This window comes from Hirundo rustica, chromosome 3, assembly GCF_015227805.2.
Source record: "Hirundo rustica isolate bHirRus1 chromosome 3, bHirRus1.pri.v3, whole genome shotgun sequence".
Taxonomy (NCBI): Eukaryota; Metazoa; Chordata; class Aves; order Passeriformes; family Hirundinidae; genus Hirundo; species Hirundo rustica.
In genome coordinates, this window is record NC_053452.1 from 26,225,773 (window position 1) to 26,251,858 (window position 26,086).

A 26,086-nucleotide genomic window follows, 5' to 3' on the forward strand; every position below is an offset into this window, starting at 1 on the left:
GGTCGTAATGTGACATGCCAGCCATAGATCATATGTGCAGTTTTGTGACATAACTTCGTCTTTTCGTCTTTTCTTCCACCACCCAAGAGGCAACATACACAAAGCAGTATTGTCAGAGATGAGTTGCTGCAATCTCCTTTGGTTTAAAAAAAAAAAAAAATGGGAAGCCTCTGGAATGCCAGGGAACAATGCACTTTCCACATCAGAGACTGGTTAATTTAATAACCACAAATTATTTCAGGTAATTTGGCACCAATTTAATTGCACCCACAATAACAACAACAACAACAAAAAGAAGTAACAAAAGAACCACGCCTACTACCTACCCTTCAGGATGAAATGAAGGCAGAGTTTCCATTCATTAAGTTATGATTAGCCTTGCTAATACCTTGTCTATCAAATTTCCGTTCCATGCTGCAGACACATGAAAAGGAAACATGTATGGGATGTTTTGAAAAGGAAGTTGATGGAAGGTGATGTTTCTCCCATGCATTAGAGTGACAATAAAATCCTTCAGATGATAGCGCATGCTAAAACAGTCATTAAAACTGTAAGTTATGAACAGCTGAAATTAAAATCAAGCCATGACATTGTCAGCTGATGTCTTTCATTAATCCAAAGAGCAAAATTTCCTAACTTTGAGGAGCAATAAATCTCGGGTTTTGTGATAGATTTCATTCTGTTCTATTTCATTTCACATATTTCCAAATATCTGTGTGATTGAAAGACTCTGATGGTTGCATGCACTTACCAACTCTGTAGTATCAGTATCTATACAGAGAGTGATATATACCCTGTCAGTAGGTTACAAGGCTCTTTACTGAATAGCAGAAGAATGTGGAAATGGGAAATCCCCTTAGTTTTACCTCTAGGAAGAATAAATCTTGGTAATTTCAAATAGTGAAACTGCTCATGGACGTTTGAAAGATTTATTTTAAAAAGCTGATGCTGGAGAGCTGGTGTGAATTCCATTTAATTAAAGTGATTTGGGTTCTCTCCAGCACAGTGGAGAAATCTCCTTCTGGCCTCCCTGAAATGCTAGACCTGCAGTTGACCAAAGGTAGTGCAACAGGAAGAACAAAGCTCTTTATGAGAAAGTTTTTGTAACTCCCCTCATGAAATCAGTGTTCACTGTGGCTGTTTTTACAGAGAGATTTTACCCTTCTGTGGGCCAGTGGAGAGCCTACAAGCTAAGTTTTGATACAAAGTCCCTGTCTACAAATAAGAAAATAATTTCATGCAAACTGAGTTTATATGATTATTCCCAAAATCTCAGGACCATTTTGTTTGTACCTGATCAAGGATTCATTAAGGTAAAACAAAAAGGCCTGATTTCAAGACAGAAGAAGATCATGGTCATTATTCATTATTCTCAGACTACCTACTGTCTATCTTTCCAGCTTTCTGATAACTGGCTATTTTGGCTCTGATTGTTGCATTCTCCAAAAAAGGAGAAATACATATCTCAATACGCATTTCCTTTGAGTGTGCTACAGGGAATTGCATCTGGTTTATTTTCTTTTAAATCCTATTCTTTAAAAATTATTTTTACATTCCTTTACTTCTTTTAAAATCCTATTCTTTAAAATCCAATTTTTAATAATACTATTGAAATTCCTCTATCTCTCCATTCTTTCAGCGACCAGCTCCATAAATACTGCTACAATTAAAGAGAAATTCTCAAATCTCTAAGTGAAATGAATTTGGTACTGTGGACAGTTTCAGACTGAATTTTATTTGGTTTGAAAAGGATTTCTTTTTATTGTAACTGAAGCAATTGCATGATTGAAGGAGGGAGTAGAAAAAAATAGATTCTACATGTTAACAATAATAATTAGATGATAAGTGTGAGATGAAACATGACATCAGGAACTACCTAACTTCACTCAAACCCACCAGTTTGTCATAAAGTTTGTGAAACTTTTGATCTTCCATTAGAAATATGTGGTAAATTCCTCATCTTAAAGTTATACCCATACAAGGGGGGGACTTAGTACTTGAGACTTGAAGTAAAAGGGGCTGGATGTGATTACAAATTGAACTGTAATGCAATCTGTGCTTTTTCAGTCAAGTTTTCCAGTGATGGTTGAGGCTGGCTAACGATTTCTTTCCTGTCCACTGCCCTAAGGATCTGTTCTGTTTCTCCAGGGCATCTTGGCAAGAGACTTGAAGGTATTAAAATCCCTAATTAAAGCTAGGTATTTCACTTTTATTTTTAAAACATGAAAAAAAAAAATCACTGAGCCAAAGTGAAAAACAAATATTTTCCATTTGCCATTCATTACAGATGTCAGACAGCCATAAATATAGAAATGGTCAGCTGCAGGTGTAACCTAGTTCGGTTGTGTAATGCACACTCTGTTCCTATAACATTACTAAAAATGGTCTGTCTGGCTAATAAATAGCACTACCATTACACAGTAAAAGGTGAAAATTAACGTGAATGCTGCTGGTGAGTTAGCTATATTAACAAGCCAATCATGTAGTATTAGCATTTATAATGAGGAATAACATAAACTTTTAAAAGCTTCTGCAAAAGCTTTCTATCCTTTCAATCCTGGGAATTTAAAAAGAGTGCTGTCCAGTCACTTCGTTTCATTAAATTTGGGAGGAAAGGAAGTTTTAAAAGAAAGTCACTGGCATCTGCATTTAAAAATATAAATTAAATAAATAGATAGATAGATAGAGTCCAACCCATATCTATCCAACCCACTATTGTTTCAGATGCTCTTCTGGTAAAGCTCTCTTGCCTTCATCAAAGGTTCTGGCTCAGGCATGATAACCTTTGATAGCTAACAGATAAAGAACTGATAACCCCTTACTGATAACAAAACCTTTTCCACACCAGAGCAAGAATGGAGTGCAATCTGAAATGGCAGTAAGAGAGACAATAAACAAACAAAAGACCAATTGATTTCTTCTTCTTAGACACAGAGTGTCTGGCCAACAGCACATCTGGCCCCATGCTTGCTTGCTGTTGTTGCATGGTATTTTGGGGAAAAATTAAGACTAGAGAATGTAACCAATGTTTCCTCCCTGGAGCTTCTTTCCAGATTGTGTCGACATTTGAGGGAGTTTCTGAAATAAATGTATCTTGGCCATTTTGAGTGACACCCAGTAACAGATCTATCATCTCCATGTTGTATAATCCTTCTCTGAATCCCATTTGGTCTCCAGTATCCGTGAGTACTACATTTTAATTGTGTGCTGCGTGAAATGCAGCTTGCTGAGAGTTACAGCTTCTGCCAGGGGGGTTCGTAGGTCCCACTTGTATGTCCTCAAAGACTGTTGTGTGTAGTCCTAGAATGTCTTCCTCAATATCCTGCACATCTGGGGAGAAACCACATGCAGTGTGGCCCAAGATGATAAGTAGGATTGTGGGAATCTGCCTGATTAGTAACATATTTTGTGGGTTGCTTATACTTGAGTCAAATGTGCTAATTCCCCCTCTCTGTCTTTCTCCTATTCTTTTAATTTTATTCTTGGCTGTGGAAAAGTCACTAAAAAAAATGTACCTTGAAAGGCAGCTTGTTATGCTTGGCAATGCTTTATTATGTTGCTGTGCCTCTGCAGCATATTTGATCTGAACTCACTTCACAGTAGTAAGGAGATAAGTAGGAGATAAATAGATTAAAAAGAAAATTAATTGGAAATATTTTTATTTCATTTTTTGGCCGTTAACACACATCAGAGGGTAGAAATTAGAAGACAAATGTCTATCAACTTAAAATAGTAAATCTGCTCTCAAATCTAGTGCTATGAGCTTCTGTGGAAAACTTCCCAATGACATTCCTAACCTGCCTGAACAATATCATATGGAAGAACTGATAGTTGTTTTATTCTGTTCCATACTTATGAAATTATTGCAGTAAAAGTTTTGTATTTCCCAAAGTCAAGTGCCTTGAATTTGTACTGCAACTGCATTTTTAATTGCAGTTTATCAATACTGTGATTGGATGCATGTTGTGGTGAAGAGAAGAAGGAGGAGGGGATTGAATTATTACTTATTTATAAAGTGACATTAAATTCTGATCTCAGTCAAGTAAATGTCAAAGTTGGGAGTTCAGTGGAAACTTATGAAACCCTAAGAATGTATTGTTATTGTTTGTGACTAACAAGCAAACAGGCAATTTCAAAAATTTCTTGTCTCCAGTCCCTGACAGCAGCTTTGAACTGCTTTGGCTGGGAGCATTGCTGCCCAAGAACTGTCCACTGTTTTCAGGTGCGGGGCCAGAAGATATGGATGCTGGTCAGGAGCAGGGACCCAGCAAGGCAGTTCCTCTTTTCCCCCAAGTGCATGTTCACGTGGAGTTCGATCCTTACTGTCTTCAAACAAGTGGAGGAGGCAGCGGTGCCATTTTTCAGGGCAGGCACAGCACTCACTAGGGGAGGCACTGTAATGCAGATCAGAATTTGCTGTCTCTGGGTTTAACAGCTGGTTTGGGAAATAGCTGTGATTTTACAAGCCAGCTCCACTAAACCAGACAAAGCTGCCCTTGGTGGTCTCTGCTTTGAGTTGCATTTTAAAGTGATTGAATTTCCATGGTTACATTTAGTATGCTCTCCTAGTGAAACCCAGTTGAAATGTTGCTGCCAGGAAGTATCACCTGGGGAAAAAAAAAAAAGGACAGGTTGCACAAGGAGACAGGCTTATAAGTACCTTAGAGGGGTGAGAGTCCATATGAACTACTGCTTCTTGAATTATCTTCTCTGATGCCTGAGCTGAAGGGGACATCCTTCAAGAAAGCAATCTTGAGGGAAATGCCTTCTTGATTTTGCAGTGCTAAAACTACCCTGAGTTAAAATATTTGATGATTGCCCATCCCTGCTCAAAGCACAAGTATCTGTGAAATTTCCTTGAAGAGAATGACACAGAGTCAAAACAGCTTTTGACACTGTGAAAGATGAAGAGAACATATCAAGGGTGCAGGAGTGATTCTATGCCTCCTGTTGTATTCTGGAGTTTGTAGCAGTCACAGAAACAATTCACTGTTCTATTTAGGAAGGAAGTATCTATAAATCATAGCTAAGGTAGCTCATAATTCCTACAAAGTCTACTTAAGAGTTATCAGTGTCCTAAACAAACTTCCACTGTAGACACAAATTTAGTGCTTCAGTCTTCAGTTATAACTGAATTGGCAGGAAACCCCCCAGAGAAAGCAGCATTGTTCTATCTGTATGAATTATAAGGTGTTTTCAGGGTACTTTAAGAAATAGCTGCTGGCTGGCTCAAAAATAAACACGAGAACTGTTGTTATGTTGGAAAGATGGCTTTTGCAAAAAAACTGTGTTAGACAATATCTACATGACTAGTGAGGTAACCGAGTATTTTTCATTGACACGTCATCTTCACATTCTTTGTCTTTCCACTAACTTTTCACCATCTTTTTCTCCAGGAAATGAGCAGGAATTTAACCTAATTTGCTACAGAGAAAAAATGGAGAAATTGAGCAAAATATAATTTTCTGAAATACATTACCGAAAACAGGAATGGAAAATAGAAAAGTCGGGGAGAGAAAGGGCCACTTAAAAAGTCAGAGAGAGAAAAGTAGGAGTAGTAAGAAAGTTAAAAATTCAAAGAGGGCACAGTGAAAGAGTGGATATGCAGGTAAAATGTAGTCACAATATAGAGAGGATTGTGAGAAAAGGTAGTAACAAAGAGAAAGAGATGGAAAAATTATCACAAGCGGAAATTAAAGAGAAAGTAAAAGAATATAAAATAAAATAATAACAGGAGATTGAAGGAGAGCTAGATTGGAAACAAGAAAATAAAGGAAGGAAAAAAGAGGGTTGTATTTAATTAACATGTGTTGCTACCTTTTATCAGAGGGAAGTTAACGCATGGCAGTCAGGCCAGTTAGGGGCACAGCATGGAGATTTAGAGGAGCAATGTCTTTTTCCCTCTAATTTTTGGAACACTCTTCAAGCTTTTTTAGCCAAGGATGAGTATAATGAGGACCAGAAGAGAATATTTAAAACATGTAATATGTGTTTGAAAGTGAATTGCAGATACTGGCAGCAGCCCTCCTGAGGAGGTGCCCATCAAGCATGGCAGGCACAGTGTGGGGACTGACATTTCTAAATTGTTCTGAATTCTAACCTCTGCTTCCAGCACTTAATGGTTGCAGTGTTTACCCTTACTGCTAATGGTATGTTTTAGAGAAAATAAAAAGGCCAGCTGGGGTTGTTGGGCTCTTTGTAGGGCTGCAGAGGGTTACAAACAACCCTAATACTCGATACCCTGGCTTTGCTGGGGAGACCCACCTCTGTGGTGACAAGGTGTGTCAGTGTGAACCAGACAGCAAGCTATCCGACAGGGGAAGCCACCGGAAAATGGACTCTCTTCCCTCCATTTTAAAGCTCGTATTTTTGTGACACAAGTCAAGCATTGGTGTGGTCACTGCTTCAAAGTGTTTTCTGTGGGCAGTTTTAATAAGTAATATTTTAAAATGTGAATTGCAAGCTCTTTAATGAGCATGAGCTGGTGAGCAAATTTTGTGCTGAAATGTGTAACAGTAACACCCTTGCCCTGGAGAGGGGCCATCAGGAACAAATCCTGGACAGGTTTTGCTGAGCATTAGTTACCTTTGACTTCCGAGGGGCAGTAGCCAGAAGAAGGTTATTTTTTATGGATTTAAATGAAAAGATTGGGTTTTATGATTCATCAAATTTGAGTCTTACACCTTTTTTTTTTTTTTTTTTTTTTTTTTTTTAGATTTTGGGGGCTCACAAGTCTTAGGCTCACAGGTCCCTGCTCCAGGCTACAGCAGCCAGTGGAAGCACCAACACCAGTATCACAAAGGTAAGCCCTTGTAATGGTGGGTGAATTCTCCTGATCAGCCCAGGGGAAATCCATAGGACACTGGAACCTCTTCTTCCCTGGGCCGAGAGGAAGTCTCCATCCACAGCATCTGAAATATTTCTGACGTGCAACTCAAACATAATAAAGGTGTGAAGACTAGAAATGGGAAACACCTACCACAGCTCTGACAGCCAAAGTAAACAGAAAACAGCTGAGTAGTGATGGCTTCAAAATAGCCTATTCCTCAGTCCTTTTTCCTGTCCTCACAGACACTGGCCCACATACTTGGAAAACCCCAACTGGGTTTTAAAATTAGGAAAAAAAAAATAAAAAAACCAAAAAAATCTGCGGATCACAGATGAATTCCTGGCCCTAGATTCTCTACAACCTTAACATGTTTTATTTTTCTTGTTGCTTTTCTCTGTGTTTGTTTGATTTGGGAGGAGTAGGGTTGTGGTGGGTTTTTTTTTATATATATATTTTTTATTATTATTATTATTATTATTATTATTATTATTATTATTATTATTATTTCAACCTTTCCTGTTCTATTGTCTCAACTTTTCCAAAGTACCAGACAAAAAGTCAGATGATCAATTTTGTTCTACTCTTATTTTATAAACCACTGAGAGAAGCTGTTAAATAATTTTTTGTCTTCTTAATTTAATGCTTAAAGAGAAAATAGTCAGAATTAATGTGGGCAATGATGTGATTTTTCCAGCTGTCTCATAATCATCAGGGAGATTATTACTGATGCTTGATTAAATAGCTCAAATTTACAGTAAGTTTGCTGAGAAAATCTAGGCACTAAATGGATTCTGTCTTTACTACTCTTTCAACATTTCTATCAATAACCTCTTTGCTACATTTACATCATGGGGGGGGAAAAAAAATAAATAAATAAACTGAAGTTAAGCTTGTTACATTTATCTAGAATGGCTGAGAGATGATGCTTTCGAATTTGTCTACTCTCTTGAATAAGAAACTGAAGTGTGGTCTGCTTAGCAACCAGGTACACCTCACCTAAAATCTACCCATGTACTCTTTGTTCCCAAGAATTGAATGCATTTAGGAGAAAAAAAAGTGGTCTCTCACAGAGGGGCTGGCAGTGCCAACACCCCAGACCTCTGTCTTCTCTCCCCGCCTGCCCACACCTGCAGACACATGCATGGGCATACTTTTGCTAGAGTTCCTGCTACAGGCCAGCCACTTTGTCTAAATACGGCTTTTCAAGTAATTCTGGTACCTCACTTTTTGAATTATCTATTTAACTCCAGGTTCAAAGGCTGCTGAGCACAGAAGCCTCTGAAAAGAAGTCATCATATTTATATCATTGCATTTATTTAACTAACAAAAAGGGCACCCAGTTTGCATTTGGTTGCAGGTTTGGAATTATGAAGTTTTCTTCAACTTGATTTTGCTTGGCTAAATTTAATGGAATCATGCAGACTTCCCTAACTTTGAACTCCATGTGGAGCTGTAAAAACCATGTTTTGCTTTAAAAGTTCCCTGGTCTCTCAGCCACAACCCTTTCTGGTGCACACTGGCATCTCAAACTAGCCAGTACTGAACACTAGCTGAATCCAGAGAAGCATTCCTGTAAATGTTTGATTTCAGGTCTCATTGAGGAGCAGTTCCTGAAAACATGAAGCTAATCACACGTTGGACTCCCTTATTGGATCGAGAGCAGGGCACAAAGGCTGGGAGATGGACATGTCCGCGCTGTGGTGACAAACATCTGGCGATGAGGCTGGCTTCCCTCACAGGCTCCACGCTCCTCTTGGCTATTTTAGGACAGGTTAGCTACCAGAGCTGGGCAGAGAGGGATGGTTTATTACGTGAAAAAAGGTCAGAAGTTTGCCTGCTTGCTCAAACCAGCCCAATCTGGTTTTAATCTGTGAAAACACACCAAAACACCCTCTTGGAGAAAAAGGTATGTTGTGTTTTCCTGACCACCGTTTTCCCTGGTGGCAAGTTCCTCATTCAAAATTACATCCACGGCTTTGTTTATGGGAGATTACAGAAGGCTTTGTATGGGTTAGAGAGGCGAGGGAATACTCCCATATGCAGAAACACAGAACCCATTAAAGCGCATGAGGCTCTCTTGGTTCCTCTCCCCAGCCGCTACTAAGTTTATTTGCAGGCTGCAGCCTGGAAAAGGGGCCTTGGCCCATCTGCAGCACATATGTGGGAATTAATTTCCAGCACAGCCACGGGAGCGTGGGTCCGGCAGAGCCTCCCCTAACCTGCTCTCAGATCCCCCTCCACGCCGGCGTAATTGGAGCCAGGGCAGCCGCCGAGCGCTGCAGTGTCCCGGGGCAGGGGGGTCAGGGGCTCGGCTGCGCCGCTGGCTCTCCGGGGATCCCCGGCGTTCCCGCCCCGCCGCCAAACCCGCGGGGTTAAACAGCGCAGCGAGCCTCGTGTGGGCCCCCGAAAGCGGCGAGTGTCACCCCCGGAGCCAAGCTGGCAGCACGCCCGACACCGAGAGGGGCGGGAGGGGAGGTCAGAGGGGCGAGGCTGTGATGCGGGACCGCGTCTCCGCGCTCCGAGCATCCTCCGCGGCCACCGCAGCCCCGACACCCGCTGCCCAGGGGCACGGCATGGAGCGATGTGCGGGAGAAACAGCAGAGCCCCGAGCTGAAACTCGGGCAGGGAAAGGAGATGGGGCTGCTCAAATTAGCTCCCGTTCCCATGCTGTCTTCTGCACAGGAGGAACAAGTTGGTTTCTTTTTATACTTTAAGCCTGGCTGGTAGGTGTTGGGAAGGGTTGTCTTGGAGTGAGAAGCACAAAAACATCATCTCTTTTGAACTTCTGTTGAAGGGAGGGGGACAATTTTAAGAAAGTAGGAAAAAGGAGAGATCGCTGTAACTGCAATCAAAACCATTTGCGGAGGGGTTCATCCTGAGAAGGAAAAACCTAAGGTTTTGGGGTCTCTTAACTCATTTGCAGATATAGGAATAAGCCTTAAAAAAAAAAAAAAAAAAAAAAAAAAAAAGGCAGTAATTCCATGGTTTAAGTGAATAACTAAACTAATGAAGGACACTGTTTTGAAACAAATGATTGTATAGGAAGTATGTGCAGGTCAAATGTCAGCAGGCAACCTAACTCTACCCTAAATGTTTTTAGACATTTTAGCTGTTTTATATATATCCATTTCCATGTGCCTCTGTCTTTTGTTCAGCTGCCCAAAAGCTGAAGTCACATTTAAAGTGAACAGTGACCTCTGAATAAAAAATAACAAAGTCACGTGCTGATGAGAGGTGTGATGGTGACACTGACTTTAAAATTCAGGTTTAACACTAAGTTCTTTAGTGCCTCCTTTTTTTTTTTTTTTTTTTTTTAAATAAATGATTGTTAATAAATTTGGCAAAAGTTTTTTGCTTTTCTTAAATGCACGCAGAGATACAGATGTCCAGTTCATGGCTATGGGACGTGCTGCTGTGGCCCCACGTACCACAGCATTTTCCTGGGAGAGGTAAGCCCCTCTCCCAGTGCTGTCTCTAAAGAGCACTCCACAGACACCCATTTAAAACTCCCAGATGTGAACAGTGGGATGTGGTAGCCACCGGGGCATCAGTTGCTGTTTCAGGCTGCAGCAGAGAGGAGCTGGGCTTCCCAAGGTGCCAAAGGGGCTTGCTGGGAGCTCACCTCCCTCCCTCTCTCCTGCCTCCAGCTCAGTGCTTTCCTTACCACTCTCAGCTCCTCCTCGGTTCTGCCTCTCCACTTTTCCTTACCACCTTAAAAGAGAAGAAGTATTTATTTAGGACGTGTCTTTTTCCGAAATAGATGTAAAGGGAATGGTTTACCTTGGAATCTGGGAGTTTGGCCGGTAAATAACCATCTGTAATACCTGTCCCCTATGCTGTAATAAACCAAGGTCTGGCCCTCTGGTCTTCAGAGAAAAAACCCTTACTCACTCTGCTATTAGCCACCACCTAATTTATTTCTTTTCCATGGCTATTAGTATTGAATCAAAGTTTGTTTCTGAGGCTGAGAGGAAAGATGGTTTTAGTATTGGCTCTAATCATGTATTTTACCTCAAGCCACTGACACAAACATTTATTTGCTCAAGGATCACCAGAGAAGTGGTTGAAAAGCACCTAAAGATTTTAATTGGAATTTGATTCATGTTTATGTTCAAGAATTCAGGCGATCCCTTTATCAGAGGAAGAAAAGCCTTAAAATACTGACTTGAAAATATCATAGGCAAAAAGCTTTCTTGTGGTATTTACAAAAAATTTTGGTCAGGGCAAAAACTCCAGTGAAGATGACTTCCCCTTGTAGTTGTACCACTTCTCTGCTAAATTTGGGAACTAAAAGCAAAATAAAGAATTTTTATAGTTTTTTTAATCCAAAATGGTCCAAAGTTAAGCAATTTTACTTTCTATTCACTATTGAGGAAAGTGCTATCAAGGTCTGGAGTTGACCCCAACCACAACTTGTGTGAGAGCTGCAAGTTTGTGTTTCTAGCTTTCCACCTCAAGTAAACACTTGCTATTTGTATGAATTTTTTTGTAGAGATGATGGAGTCAAAATGACTGCTTTGCTTCTGCTGTATGTATCTTGGAGCTGGATTTTTCTATGAAGTCTGTGGAAGCTTGTTACCATGTTAAATGCCCAGCTTTCATTAAATCCACACCTGAAGGGTAAGTAAATGAATCCTGAATTTCGCAGTTGAAGGTATGCATGCTTTTCATGGATTTATGCCAGCTAAAATTTAGATTTAAAGAAACATTGTCATAACTTTAACCACACTGCGGCTAGGCCAAACCTCAAAGATCTTGTTCCGAGGGCCACTGCCCTTTGAAGTGGCACCACTGACAGTTTTAGCTACCGTAGGTATTTATGGGGTACAAAATTATAAAGTAAACAGGCATAAAATGTTATTTTAACAGCATACAAGCATCACCAAGCTGATTATATTCTTGTGTTCCAAGCATTGGTTTACTCAATTTGGTTTTTGGTTTTTTTTTGTTTTTTTCTCATCTCTTCTTTTTCCCTTTTCTCTTCCCTTTTTTTTTTTTTTTTTTTTTTTTTTTTTTTTTTTTTTTGGTTGTTGTTGTTTGTTTTTGTTTGTTTTTTTTTTTTCCTTTCCTGTATGAACCTGTCCTGAAGAAACATAGAAGCAGTATTTGCCAACTGCGATGGGAAATCTCTAACGGCTCAGATGTATATGTTTACTATGAATTGAACTCACAGCTCTTAAGTAGCACTGTGTGTTTAGCCTGTTTACTCCCCAAAGTGGCAGGAGAATTATCTGTGCATTTTCCACATTGTTTTCAGTGTTCTGCTTTGTTTGATGGTGGTTTATTAATGATACTTGTGATTTATTACAGTCACTTTTTTTAGATTATTTGCAAATCGGTGACAAAGCACTATGTGGATCATGCCTTGTTAGTCATAAAAGCACTCCAGAAGCCATGAAAATCAGTTAAGCTTGAACCTATTGAATGAAAGACCGTAGTGCTCTCTATTGATCAGTAGCCTTTAGATATGTAATGAATAGTAGTACTTTTGTAGCACTGTCAGATAGTGTTTTCCTCTGGATCTGATAAATTACACTCTTTTGTATTAGTGGTTTGAGGTTTGGCATAAAACATTCTTGTACTAGTATTTCTTTCAGGTCTAGTACTGGGGTGAACTTACATGACCAAGGCAGAGAAATGTTATAAGGAAAACCGATATTTGCCCTCCCAATACAGTTTTGACCATTGAGTGGACGCTGATCTAACTTTCATATGTGGCAGGAGATTGAAGGCTCGATTGCAAATGATTTGTAGAATATTTTTATAGCCTGTGTGCATGATACGCGCAGTCTCTCTTATATGAATACACATACACGTTCGGATTGTAGCCAATTTCTTTATAAATATAGATTTGTTTCTGAGAACAGGCAAATATTTAAGATTAATTTTGCATTTGTTGTTGGTTTGAAGTATACTGTGTTTCTATTTACAATATCAGTACTTGATTTCCTTCTTTCTTTGCAGCTTGTACAGTCCTTTACACAAAACCAGAGTTGAGTTGTAGGTAAAATGTTGCTATTTTAATTGGATGAAGTTAAAGGCAGAGTTTGTGGTGCAGCAGGCCCCAAGTCTTACGTCTGTGTCATTCTCTGAAGGATATGCTTATTAATACTAATAGTCAGATGCTTTGGAGGTGTTCACTAGGTTGTTCCTCTGGATTAGTGTCACTTTCGCCTTCCATACACTCCTCTCCCTTGTAAGAAAAAATAATCAGAAGATTGAGCCCTATTTTATTAACAGAACTAAGGACAATCAATTTTCAGCAGCTTTTTTTTTTTTTTTTTTCTGATAGTCTTTCAGCTTCCTTCAATGTTTGCTGAGGTTATCAGGTGTTGGAATTAATTCCTCTCAAATGAGCCTGAATTAGGCAATAGTAGCCAAAACCTCTGGGGGCTGCTTGGCAGCACAAAAGAGCAGTGACAGTAGTTTGAACATCAGCAGTGCCCTGGTGTGTAAAATAAGGAAAAGGTTCCATTGATCTCAATACGAGATTCCTTAGCTGTGTTTGCAGCTACAGGAAAACTGCAGTCACACTTCCATCTGGCGCTCAGAGAAGCAGCAGTGTTTGGTAAAATCTTTGTCCCAGTGGTTTTTTTTCCTTTAATGTGCAAAAGGATTCAGTTCCCTACTCCTAAAGACAACTGCTATGAAGGCTGAGAATTGCATTTTAAAAATGTAAATAACAGTAGAAATATAGTAAGCACAGTTTTCTCTGACTGGAAGGGTTTGGGTACAAGGAAAATGAAGACTTTATGGGTCTTTACTTAAAGATGCTATTTTTCAGTCTCTCTGGAACATGTGTTTTGTGACTGACACCAGAGACTCCAGTTGTAACAGTTCATCTCTTCCAGCCAAACACCTCAGTGGGTTAACCAGCAGTGACAATTTTGGCACACAAATAAAAACTGTTTGCTAAGGTGGATGAACTGTGTCCTGTCTGTTGGTTTAGCTACTGAATTCAGGATAGAATGCCTTCAGTTGGTATTTTGACTCCTTAAGTCTTTTCAATTACTTCTGAAAGAATTAATATAATTAATTCTTATAGTAAGCAGACTCAAAAGCTCTCTTGGCAACACTGTAACACAGTGACCGCCTAAACAGTAAATGAAAACATAGCTAAAAAGGCTCAAAGCTTAGCAACATCTGCAGTACATTAAGAAAGGTTTCAGAGCTCTAACACATGACCCAAGTGCCAACATCCTTGCAGAATGTCTTTTACTGCAGCCTGGTTTTGCTCTGGTCTTTCTCAGAGCTGGCTTAAAGGGCAAGTAGTCTCTAATGACCACATTAATTGACCCAACAGAATACATTAAGGAGGGGGAAGTGATTACCATCTCAAATCCCTAATTTCTATGTAAATTTTTACATTAAATGAATCTAGATCAATGTCTAACTCATTTAATAAATGTTTCTTATTTTAAGAAGGCAACCATAATTAAGTTATAAAATTACAGGACTCTGGCTGAAAATGTCTAGCTGCAAAATCTTTTGAGGTTAAGGCAAATGATTTCTTGTGACTATGTAGCAATTCTGATAAAATGCTCTCTCCGGCAGATGTCATAAAAACATCAGAGTCACTGCACTTTAAATGCCATCCCATAATTCAAATCTTTAATAGTTTATAGACTAATAATATCTATCTTAATAATAGTTTCATTTTCTGTGGACAATACTGAAATATCGTCAATACTTAGATGAGTCAAATAATGATACCCCCCCCCCCCCCCCCCCAATCATGTTTTGATGAGAAAGAAAAGATCATAGCATGACTTGCTATAGAAACCAGGTAAACTGGGCTGAAAGTTTGATCAGGAAAGCTTTCCATCCATTTGCTTGTGACTTTCAAGGTCTGTAATCATAAATCCTTACCTACTCAGAATTTCATCTCTGTGACAGTTTCGGAGAAACCACAGGTGTGCAGTCCCTCTCATTTATATGTGAGATATTCACATCCCATTTAAAGACTCGGTCCATCCATGCTGCCTAGAGACAGCGAGGGGCAATAAGCAGTGGATATTATCCTGTTCCTCTTGAGCAAAATCCTACTCTGTGGCCTGTCCTGCAGAAAATTATACCCAAACAAATCCAAAGGAAAAAAAATTCAAAATAAAATCCAGAAAGAAAGGGTCTGCCCTTTTTTCCTCTTTTAAATGGTGTTTTTTATATCCTCATTTGGCTTCCCCACCCCAAGTTTAAAAACTTTTACCTAAAATGTAACCTAAACTTTTACCTAAAAATGGTGTGTCTCGAGGTGTGTCTGTTGTTAGCTGCTCTGTGCGACTTAGAAGTTTCAGAAAATTGAAACTCAGAAGGCTTCTTATATGTGGCTTCTTATATGCTGGCGCTGTTGGCAGTGTGACAAGACCTAGCACATTGCTGGGACTTTAATAATAATAAATAGTAGCAAGATTGACAAGAGAGGTGCCTGACTGGAACACAGCTCTGTGGCCCGTGCAGCATGGACTGTTAAAAGCTTCTAATGCAACAGTTTGAGTAGTTCTTAGGAGATCAGTAACAGTCCAGGAAATTTACTTTATGGTTTCTCTCTCTGAAAAGGTGCACTTACAGACCCATAGCTTATATATATATATATATATATATATATATATATATATATATATATATGTCAGCATAACCTGATCTGGCACAAAAGTAGTATTTTCTACTAATGCACTAAATTATAGAGGTAGCAAGCAGTGTGTTTTATGTGTCCTGATTTACTATTCTTAAAGTAAAATACAACAAAAATTGGAATAGTACTTCCTGAGAACCAAAAAGATGCACCTCATATTTTATATCTCATGTATTTTCTTAGTTCTTGATTTGGGGACAAATTAAGGGTCTGACAGTCTTACCCCAGGGTTAGTCAGAGCAAGACTCTCCTAAACTGCTCTGTCCTTCCATCTGTCTTACTCTTTGTGCCTCATGCAGGCTGCTTTTTATTCAGGGGTCTTTCTCGTACACCAGCTATGGAGAACCACCACCATCTCTAATGATGGCTTTGCTAATATTATTTTTATTATTGACATTATTATTTGCTTGCGGGAATACTGTAAACTGAAAGTAGGTTCTTGATCCACTCAGCCTCCACTTCTCCGGGACTAGTCTAAAGAGAAGGCTTTAATGTTGCAGTGAAAATCTCTCAGCACCAACCCCATTTGGTTGAGAAAAGAGGGCAAAAACTTGAATGGGTTTGATTTTCTTAAGCAGTTTACCACAATGCTGAGACAGATCACTAAAACAAAAAAAGCTCGCCAATATTCAAGTAGATAACAAACCCGCCATTGTGAAATGGTATTTTCTTTGTATAGCAATGGGAAATAATTCCATCAATAAAGCATTTACAAGGGATATGAGTCTGTAAAAGATCTGTTGAATCTCTGAATCCAGACCTCATTATTATGTTATTCTATGAGTAAAAAATATTTTAATATTGCACTTTCTGTGTGTTCTACATGAACCCATGAAGTTTAATCTTAAAATTAGGGTTACTATTCTTGTGCTCTGTTCCAGTATCTCACTTCAGTGAAGATTACATGCAATCTTATCCCTTAATTTTTGTCACACTGGATGTTTTTATCATATTTTTATGGTTTTCAACCCAGAAAAATAACTCCCCAAATACAATGTAGCCAGGACACAAAGTAATGATTATGTCCATTAGAAAAGAAATTTGTGTTGTTGTTGACATTGGAAAGGAGGATGCAATCCTCAGACACCCACTCCAGTATTTTGGGTAAAAACATTTTTATTAAAAGGAAAACTAGGGTTGAGCTTTCTTTGGTTATTTTTGATTTTCTTTCCCAAATAGAAAGTTCCAAAAATGAGGCCAAATGAGTGCTATAAATTATTTTATAAGATGACTGTAGGTTGTATATTGCAAAACAACTAAACCAAACAAACCAGAAAGCTCTGGTATTAAGCAAATGAAAAACCCATTCCAGATGGAAAAGACCTCAAGAGTCAGAGCTGCCCAGAGTCCAGAATGCTCTGTCAAAATTAGGTTATATTAGTGTAGTCTTGAAAAGGAGGTTTGGAAAAGAGGCTGAGTTAAAACAGGAATTAAACTGTTTTTGACAAGCTAAATGGAATACATTTCCTAGCTCCAAATGACTGCACAGTACTCCTGTAATGGGTGTTTTGCTCAAAGCAAAATGAGAAGAGAAGAGGGTAAATTATTTCATTTATCCAGACTGTAATCAATCACTTCCAGGAAAAGAAGCCTTTCATTATTTTCCAGCAGCAATAGGAGTTGTTAAGTATATTATTTCGAAGTACAAATTGCTTTATGAAAGAAAAAAAACAAGTTATTAGAGAAACAAGATGCACAAAATAATCTGTAAATTTTGTAACTGTTCATAGATATTCTGCTGCCTTTGTGCCTCAATACATGCCTTTTTTCTTTATTATCTCTAAAGTGCCAATAGTCATAAAAGCATGAAAGCTATAGAAAAGGTGGAGAAGTCTCTGAATAAAAGGAATTTTTTCATCTGGTAACAGGTCCAGCCCCAAAGCCATAAAGACCTTTCCTGAAACTTCTAGGACTGCAAAAGTACACTGAATTTTACTGGATTACGTTCTTCTGATGGAAATTCCCTAGCAGTACTGTTGTTTTCTGGACAATGATGGAAATGATTACATGAAGTGATGGTAGGCAAATGATCAGAAAATATTCTGCAAAGCTATAATAGCCAAGAATTTCTCAGTGCTTAAATTTGTATTGTCTTATCTGGTCATGAGAATAATATCAGTCCCAAATTTAAAGAGCAGGAAAGCTGAATAACAGGAAAGTCAGTCTTGTTCTCATTGAAGTCAACACTATAATGCCTGGAGATTTTCTAAGTATGTTGCAATGCCTCTTTACTCAGCAAGTACAAGAATAGATTCAGTGATTCTATCTTTCCTAGAACCTCCAAGGTCTTGGACAGAGAAAAAACCAGATGAGCCCAAACCAAACTCCCCAGGTAAAAAAAAAAAAAAAAAAAAAAACAAGGTCCATGAACCAAGCAAAGACAGGAAGTTGGTGGCTGCACTAATTATTAGCTTCCAGGAGTCATTTGACATCCAGGAATTTCCTACAGATGATATTGTGTCTAAATGCACATCTCTGTTACTTTGCAGAGTCTCTGGAATGCTCCTTGCACAAATTGCTATCATGTAAATTTGTTATCAAAGGAGCAGCGGATGGATGGAGCCTCAGCTGTGCTCTTGAACATGCCTATACACAGCTCTCCAGCTTTGCAGATGTCAGCAAAGTCGTCTCTTGTGATGCTGTTCTACTTTCAGTGCCACCTGAATCAATCTGTTATCTAGGAATAGCCTGGGTTCTTTAAAATGGTAAGTCAGTTCAGGAGCAGGCAGCTCTAAAGTGTAGGTTTAGGTATTATGTAGCTGTGTGTCAGTTTTATGGACATAATGCCTCAGTTTTAACTGAGCTTTTTAATTTCACCTAGAAAAGAAGCCAGCTGAATTCTTCCAACCCCTTTTAATTCCCATCTCTGTGTGCAGCTTCACTTAGTGTTTCTTATAACAAAAGGCTTTTAAAGTTGATAAATGGCTGCAGAGATTTTGCTTTACTTTGTTGCTTTTCTATTTATTTAACCAAGAGCAGTTCTTTTAGTCCTGACCTCAGCCTTGTCAAATAGACTGTGTTTGTCAAACTGCTCATGCTCCCATTAACTCCTCGCTGTTTCAGTTGTCAAATCTGATGAATGGCTCGAATGCTGCGAGCGTCATTAAAAGCAGGGATACTGAAGAAAGTATTATGCTATGCTGAGTCCAAATACACACCATAAATAGGAAAATTCCAAGCAAAGAAAATCTTTTATTGCATAAAGGAAATTGCAAGCGGTTTAAACTAATCTCTTTTAATGCCATCTTTCATATGCGCAGGAGACAAGAAAAAGCCGCTCAGGTTTCATGGCTGGTATTATCTCTTCGTAGTTAAAGAACATTCGTAGCTTTATAACCTTATTTATACAGAGTTCATGTAAGCGTTCGGGGGAACAGGCCCGCTCAGTGGGAATAAAAGCGACGGGGCCGTTCCCACAGTGCTGCGTGGGTGCCGAGCGCCTGTCCCTTCCCAGAGCGGAGCCCGCTGTTTCGTGAGCCTGGCTTTCCCCGGGGCGCAGTCCCGGCGCGCTGCGGTGCGCCCTGCCCGCGGCGGGGCTCCCCCGGGAGCCGCCCGGGGAGCAGCGCCAGCTCCGGCCGGACAGCGCCCGGCGCGGCTCGGCTCCGGTTCTGCCCCAGCGAGCTCGGCGCTGCGCTCGCTGGGGCTCCGTCTGCCCTTTGCCGCACATACAGCGCGGCGAGGAGCGCGGCTCTGCATCGGCGCTGGGAAGTTGGGCAACGGCTTCAGCACAAAGAACGGCTGTTGTTTTTGTGGGGGTGTTCTGGATTCTGGGCTATTTTTAACTGTTGAAGTCTACTTAAAGGCCAAAGAACTGCTGTTTGAATTTTTTCTTTTTTTTTTTTTTTTACATTCTCGAGGCAGATGAAATTCTTCAGATGAGTATTTATACAGAGATACATATATATTTAGATATGAAAGTTATACACTTCCAGACTGGTGACACTCCTCTGCTTATTAAGGTCAAGACAGAGTTACCGGGGTATTTTTTTTTCATTCTTGTTTTTAAAATTTGTAATCTAAGTGCATATGCATAGAGGCTGTTTCTAATATTCCTGAGTGTTACTCTTGTGGACTTTTCATCATGAAAAAGTACACTGCTGCAGTCGATTTTTCCTGGGCAGTGGTACAAACCATTACAATGAGGACATCAGGCAAACCATTACAGCAATTCTGAAACGGAATCGGAAGTAGGTCATCAAAATTTATATTTTCCCAAACTACAGCAGCACATCAATTTTTTTTTTCTTATTATTAGAAGATAGGAATTATTTATTGATCTCAGGTTTTAGAAAACACAGCGGAAGTAAATAGACTTCCAGTTGTGGCAGAAACTGCATCAGCTAGGGTTTGCCTTCAGTGAGTGTAACTCTTCCTGGCTGCTTGAGCACAAGCAATGGCAGAAATCCTCTCTCTGCTGTTGCAGTTAACTCAAACTTTAATTTTGAGGTCATCTTTCCAAGTTTTGGAAAGATGATGCTGGATGCTGGTTACTGAATGCAAGGCACCGTTACTCTAAATCAAAGATTTGCATCATAACCACAGCATAAATCTAAAGATGTTGTGAGCAGAATTGGCAGTTAATCAATTCATGTCAGTAACTTTTCCCCTTACCTAGATGCCATCAGAGTACAGAGGTGAGCCCTGTGCTTCTACCACCGGTGGGGAGGGAGCAAGGTGAGAAGCCTCCTCCTGCCTGATGTCTGCACCAGGGATGCCCAGATTACCCCGTGCACCCACTGGCTGTGTGATGAGAGAATTTATTATTTCCTCCCAGGTGAAAATGTGCTGCATTTTGTCTGAACTAGATTTCTCAGGTTTGCCTGTATTTAGATCACAGGGACTGGATGTGGACAACACAAACTTAATTAACTCATTTCATCCAAACAAGCCATGAAATGATATCACTGCATAAAATCACGAATGCGTGTCCCTATCCTAGAGTGTATCTGATGTTTGTTGCCTAGGGCCCTAAATATATATTTGGTTTTCTGAATAGTTCTGGGGTTACTTTAAATCAATAGAGGTCACAGTTCTTTTGTTATTCACTGGGTGGTAATATTATTAGCAAGCAAAATGCTTTCATTTGAACAAATGTTTTCTTTATGCCTCAACTTATTCTTATTTCTGCCCGTAGCAGAAATTAAATATTTGTTAGGCAAAACAAAATAAGAAAGCTACAATCGTTCCCTAATGAGTCTTCCAGCACTTTTAATCATGATTTGTTGGTGTCTCTGGATTTCTGCTACTCTCAGGAGTACTGACTTCATTTGATTAGTCACATTCAAACTGAGTCTATAGGAACAGGCTCTGTATTTACTATTGCATTCTATTGGACAGAATTATAACCATCAGGGTAGCTGCATCTCTGAATTCATATAAGTGTGTACATACACAGGTGGGTACCAAGCCCCCAGCCCACACGTGCTCTCCCCAATAAGATCAGTGAGACCAGAAAATGGAGTTCTGCAGGCTCAGTTGGTCTCTAATGAAACGTGACCTTGACCTGGGAAAGCGGGATTGGAGATGTCAGTATCTACACAGTTGTTAAAGCAGAGAAATGAGGAATTTGGCTCACAGTTCACTGAAAAGGCATCAGCAAGGTTAAAGCAAAACATAAGAAAAAGCTATTTTGCTGTGCCCCCTTGTTCAGCAAATAAATGATACTGTCAGGAGTTTTGAAGCAAGCACTTCAGCCTGTTCCTGGAAAGCATCACTGGCGAGAAAAAATAATTTTCAGTAGAACTCAAGAACTGAGAGGAAAAACATTGTATAAATCAGTAACAAGTTGGCCCACGAGCAACCAAGCTGAAGAGGACTCATTTCCTATGATTTCTGTCTCTCCTGCCTCACCGTCTGCTTCCCAGCTCTCGCCCATCGTCGGCCCTGCCCGTCCCTCGTGCCTGCAGCGCCTGGCAGGGAGCACTGTGTCCGTGGCCAGGGTAGCACTGCTGTGTGTGCAGCCATCAGATGCCCCCAGTTTGCACGGGACTTGTCAGAACTTGACTCACCGAGACCTCTGCCCTTCTGTAAAGTGGAGCTAAAACTGGGGGGAAGGAGCAAACAGATGACCGGCAAACATTCATATGACACAATTATGTTGAAACCTCATTTCCCTGAGGAACCCTGTACTTTTTAGTAGTCAGTATTTTTAGAGATTGGATATTTTGCTTATTTTGGAAAGCAAGTAGAAAGATACATAGAAACAATCACTGAGGAGGCACCGTGTTTTTTTCTGAGTGAATACCCGCAAAGATGTTCCAGGTTACCATATTCCACAACGCACATATCCTAACCCTGCTGCTTATACCCCTTGGATTAAGCTGCACCCCAGACACTGAGGACCTGAAGTGCAGAAGACTCGTATCAAACCAGCCTGCTCTCCTTGCTTGGTAGTCTCCAGGATTGTAACATTTATGTCATCTAGACATGTTAATGTTTGGAAGAGAATGAGAAATGTAACAAATTACTCCTACTCAACAGAACAAAAGAACAGCATCAATTTCTCCTTGAGAGTGGTGCTGATGGTGTCAGTGGGATTGCAACATGTTAATTTACCCCAGCATTTCTGAGCTGGGTGGTTCTCTCTAATAATTGTCAGATTTTTCCTGTGATGAACAATTAATTGTAGGACTAACTCAATGCAGCTTTGATACCCTCAGTACCCTGCAGCAGAATTGTCAGAGCAAGTACACACTTTTCATTTTCTTTCCTCTGTTTTGTTTGCTTGCTTGTCACTTCAGTTTGCCTGTGAGTGTTTGCCTTGTGCTGTTGCCACTCAGAAAGAATGTTAGGGCTGGGTAGTAAATAAGGGACGAAGATAGTATCAATTTAGATAACAATGAGGGCTTGTGTGTGTGGCTTTTAAGAGAGAAACTTTGAAGAAATTTTGCATCACTTGAAGTTTTCTAGCTTTTATTAAACAATAAAAATTATATATTTTCATTCTTATAGAAATCAATTAAGCTATAAGTAGGGGGGATTTTTTGCTCAGTTTTGAAATTCATAAAGGTGTGACAGAAAGGAATGACTTTCCCTGACATTAAAATATTAAATCATCATCAGAACTTGCCTCTGGACTGACAGACAATAATTTATGTATCTCCTGTTCTCTATTTTACTTTTGTCTCACAGGCATAATGTAAGAGCCCTATTTTTCTCACAAAATGTGCGTCTCTAGTAGTGTGTATGTTGGACAAACTTACCTAATAAGTTACATGGGCAACAAGCCCTTGCTGGTTAGAGAGTTCTTGGTATTTTTCTTTTCATTTTTCCTTTTCCAATATATTCATCCTACAAAGCAAGAAAGCCTTGGAAGGGACTAGATGTAACTTAATCATTTACTAACAATTTAGAAATGTTTACCTGGACCTAAATTTTGTTCTTCCCTTTCTCTTTCTTTCTGTCATTTCTGGACAAAGAAAAGTATTTCTAGCAGCAGCAAAAATATTGGCATTGTCCCCTGGTGCCCAGAAACCATGTCACTACAAATGGTAAATGAAGTTTAGTTATATGGTGTGATCTCCAACTCCCTGAGTCGCTCACCAGAGTGAGGCTGAAATTCCCTCATGTTATATCTCTCTGCTATAAGTTATGGTGTTGTCTCTTTGCTATAGAAGTTTTGATTTTATTCTCTAACACTGCTTCCTTCTTGTCTTTTAGGTTTGTTGTTCTTCTAGTTGTGTGAATTTTCAGCCCACCCAATGCTCTTCTGAGGTACCTGGTAGTTGCTGCTTTTGCTTCAGCATCCTCGAAATCCAAGGGTCGTCTTGACTTCTACATTATGGGAGTTATTGCACTCAGATAAACTGCAGTTCTAAAGAATAGTCAGCCGCTTGCAAGGATATTTCAGCTGACATCCCTGTGATTCTGTGTTGTTATTTTGTTTTACTATTTCAAAATATTCTGTTAGGTTTCAGCTCCTACAAACTATTTAGAAGCATCCGCCAGATGTCCATCTAAAAAAGATAGTTTGCAAGGGTTGCATGAGGTCATGGTATTGCTGCTTTTGGGATGAAGACTCAATGAAGATGTAAGTGAAGCAGAGAACCTGACTAACTCACAAAGGCTAAAGGTATCCAAATTGTTATGGTCTAACCTATAACTGTCCTAAGAAGGAGTTAAGTATAACAAAGAGGTGGGAATTTCCATGCCTGAGTTCTTAGATTCCAAATCATCGTAAATGCTTGTTTTTCCCAAAACACTAACACCCTTCTGACCTCTCTGATTTTCTGACATAAACTAAGAATCTTTTCATGATAATCATAGTCAAGTATCAGTTCCAAAAAGCCAATGCTGTGCATTATAGGAACTTATGAAGATTAGAAAACAAAACAAAACAAGCAGTCTAGCACTTTCTGGGATTAATGCTATGATGGATTTAATGGGTGGTCCATAAGTGGACAGAATGTTGCACTAATGTGTGACTGCATGGCAATTAAGCTTAATTAGGGAAGGTTTTGAAAAAGACAGACGAAAGTAAATAATGGGAGCGAAAGCAACCGTGCTTTTGGGGACCACACTCTGCCACACTGGTTCAGCGAAGTGTTGTTTAAAATGTCCCCCTTCTGTCGCGTTCTGCACATCCAGCAGTTTGTCAAACCAAGCCTTTTTCTTGGGAAGGGGAGATCTCTCAGGAGCACATTCTTCACCTGGTCTCTGCTGATCTCACCGGTTTCACGAGGAGACAGCTGCGCTTCCAGAGTAAGAGCAGCAGCAGATGACCTGAATACATGGCCATCCGGTTTACTTCAGCATTGCCTCTTTTCTGCTTGGGGTAACAAAGGTAATCCACAGTGCGGATTTTCACGTGTGCTCTGGGGACATTTTTTTACAATTTCGTATTTTTAGTGCTTTCTCAGATTTACAACTGAGCACCCCATATGGAACATCTGATTCTGGTTGAAGTGATTTTCTCTGGTGAGAAGACCTCAGTAGGCAGTTTCCAGGCTTCCATGCTGCATGGTTTGAGGACATTCCATAAAACAAGCTCTTTCAGAGCAGCGGACATCAGGGTTTCTGTGCTCACACTGTTTCAGAGCTGGGTGCTCTTCTTCAAGAAAGTTTTAAAGGAAACAAAACTCAAAATGCTGAAATCTTCGATGGAACAGATTTGCTCTTTCTGCTCTGGACTAAGTGGTTGTTACTGCAGACACTGTTACAGTATGCTATGTTATATTGGATTTTATTAAATGATGGAAAATAATTAAGTAGAAAAGCAGAGGAAAAATGCTACACAATCTGCAGGCAGATCTTTTTTTAGCTTGAATAGTGTCTGGTATTGCTTTCCACCAGGACATGGGGATGGTTTTTTTTCCCTAATGAACTTTTTACATCTGACATGAAATACTGATTCTGTGGACAATTTATTAAGAAAAGCACTAGTTTCATGTGGGGAGTTTTCAGTCCAACAGGGAATTTATATGTGGAAATCATATATGGGTATAGGGAAACACCTCATAAAAAGAATGACTACATGGTCAGCAGCTGTAATTTATGTTCATTCTCTTTCAATAAAAAAATATGTGTTCAGACCAATCTTTTATTTTTTTATTGCAGCTCAGCGAGGTACCCTCAACTGTAGCTGTTTAACCTCCTGATTTTCTTTGGTTTGTTTCTGAAAAAAAAAAAAAAAAGGCTAAACCTAGTACTTGTGTTTTCAGTTACGAAGCTTATTCAGATGAGAAAGATGCGACAAGGGCGCCTTTCTCCACTGAAGGATGCTGAAGTAGGTGTTGATAGAAACATCACACATAAAAGAGTGTTAAAATGAAAACAGACAAGAGGATGCTAAATAGAGAAAAGAAGCTGGATCTGGGATTTGGTGGCTGACCATGAACAGCTGTGCACATGTAATCCAGATACACATCCTAATGCCTAAGCTCTCCAGGTTAGGTGTATAAAGATAGAAATTTGCAAATGAGGCATAAATCACAGTCTTATTCAGGTCTGATGTTGTGGAAATCTGTCAAATTAAAATTTACAGCCCTAGAAAGGATGCTTTAACAAAGCTTCTAGACGGGATGTCATATTTAGCACAAAGTGCTATTTCTGAAGAGAGATCACCTTAGCTGCAGAACCTTACTCAGATCCCCTACCTGCTTCTATCTCTGTAACTGGAAAGTGAAGGCTCTTCTAAAGAGTTGCTGGGTATGTGAGGTAATGAGAAATTCCAGAGCCTGGCAGGATCTGTGGTGACAACACCTGTGAGAGGAGTTTGCATAATCTTGCATAGACTCACTCAATGGTGGTGATCAGATTTTGGTGGAAGTCTGATGCAGCTATGAAGCAGCAGGGGAACAAGCCATTTCTTCACTAAAAGCCCAAGCCCAGCATTTATTACTTCCTCTTAGGTCACAGAAACCTCACTTGTCTGTCAGTTTGACAATAACCACTCCCTTTTCATCTTCATCTGCCTAAAGCACTCTGTCCTGCGTCTCTTTTGCACATGCTGTAAATGCCCCTCCTCCATCAGTATTCCTGTGGTATTCCTACTGGCACCCTCTGCAGCAGCCAGACCTCTGGATATCCCTGGGACAGACTCAGAAGGGAATTTTCTGAGTCAAATTAGTAAGGGCAAAGGCCAGAATTGCTCAGTTAATGACAAGAAAAATTCACCTGGATTCGTA

General features: G+C 39.7%; 1 long non-coding RNA gene across 1 annotated transcript; it reads left to right on the forward strand.

Annotated features, from left to right (window-relative positions):
• The first annotated feature begins 2,100 nt into the window (after positions 1 to 2,100).
• On the forward strand, positions 2,101 to 24,931 carry LOC120751318 (uncharacterized). Its single transcript, XR_005700384.2, has 7 exons — positions 2,101 to 2,172; positions 3,054 to 3,182; positions 6,716 to 6,802; positions 8,420 to 8,600; positions 11,322 to 11,449; positions 17,951 to 18,166; positions 23,121 to 24,931. It is a non-coding gene; the product is annotated as an uncharacterized LOC120751318 (long non-coding RNA).
• Positions 24,932 to 26,086: the final 1,155 nt, after the last annotated feature.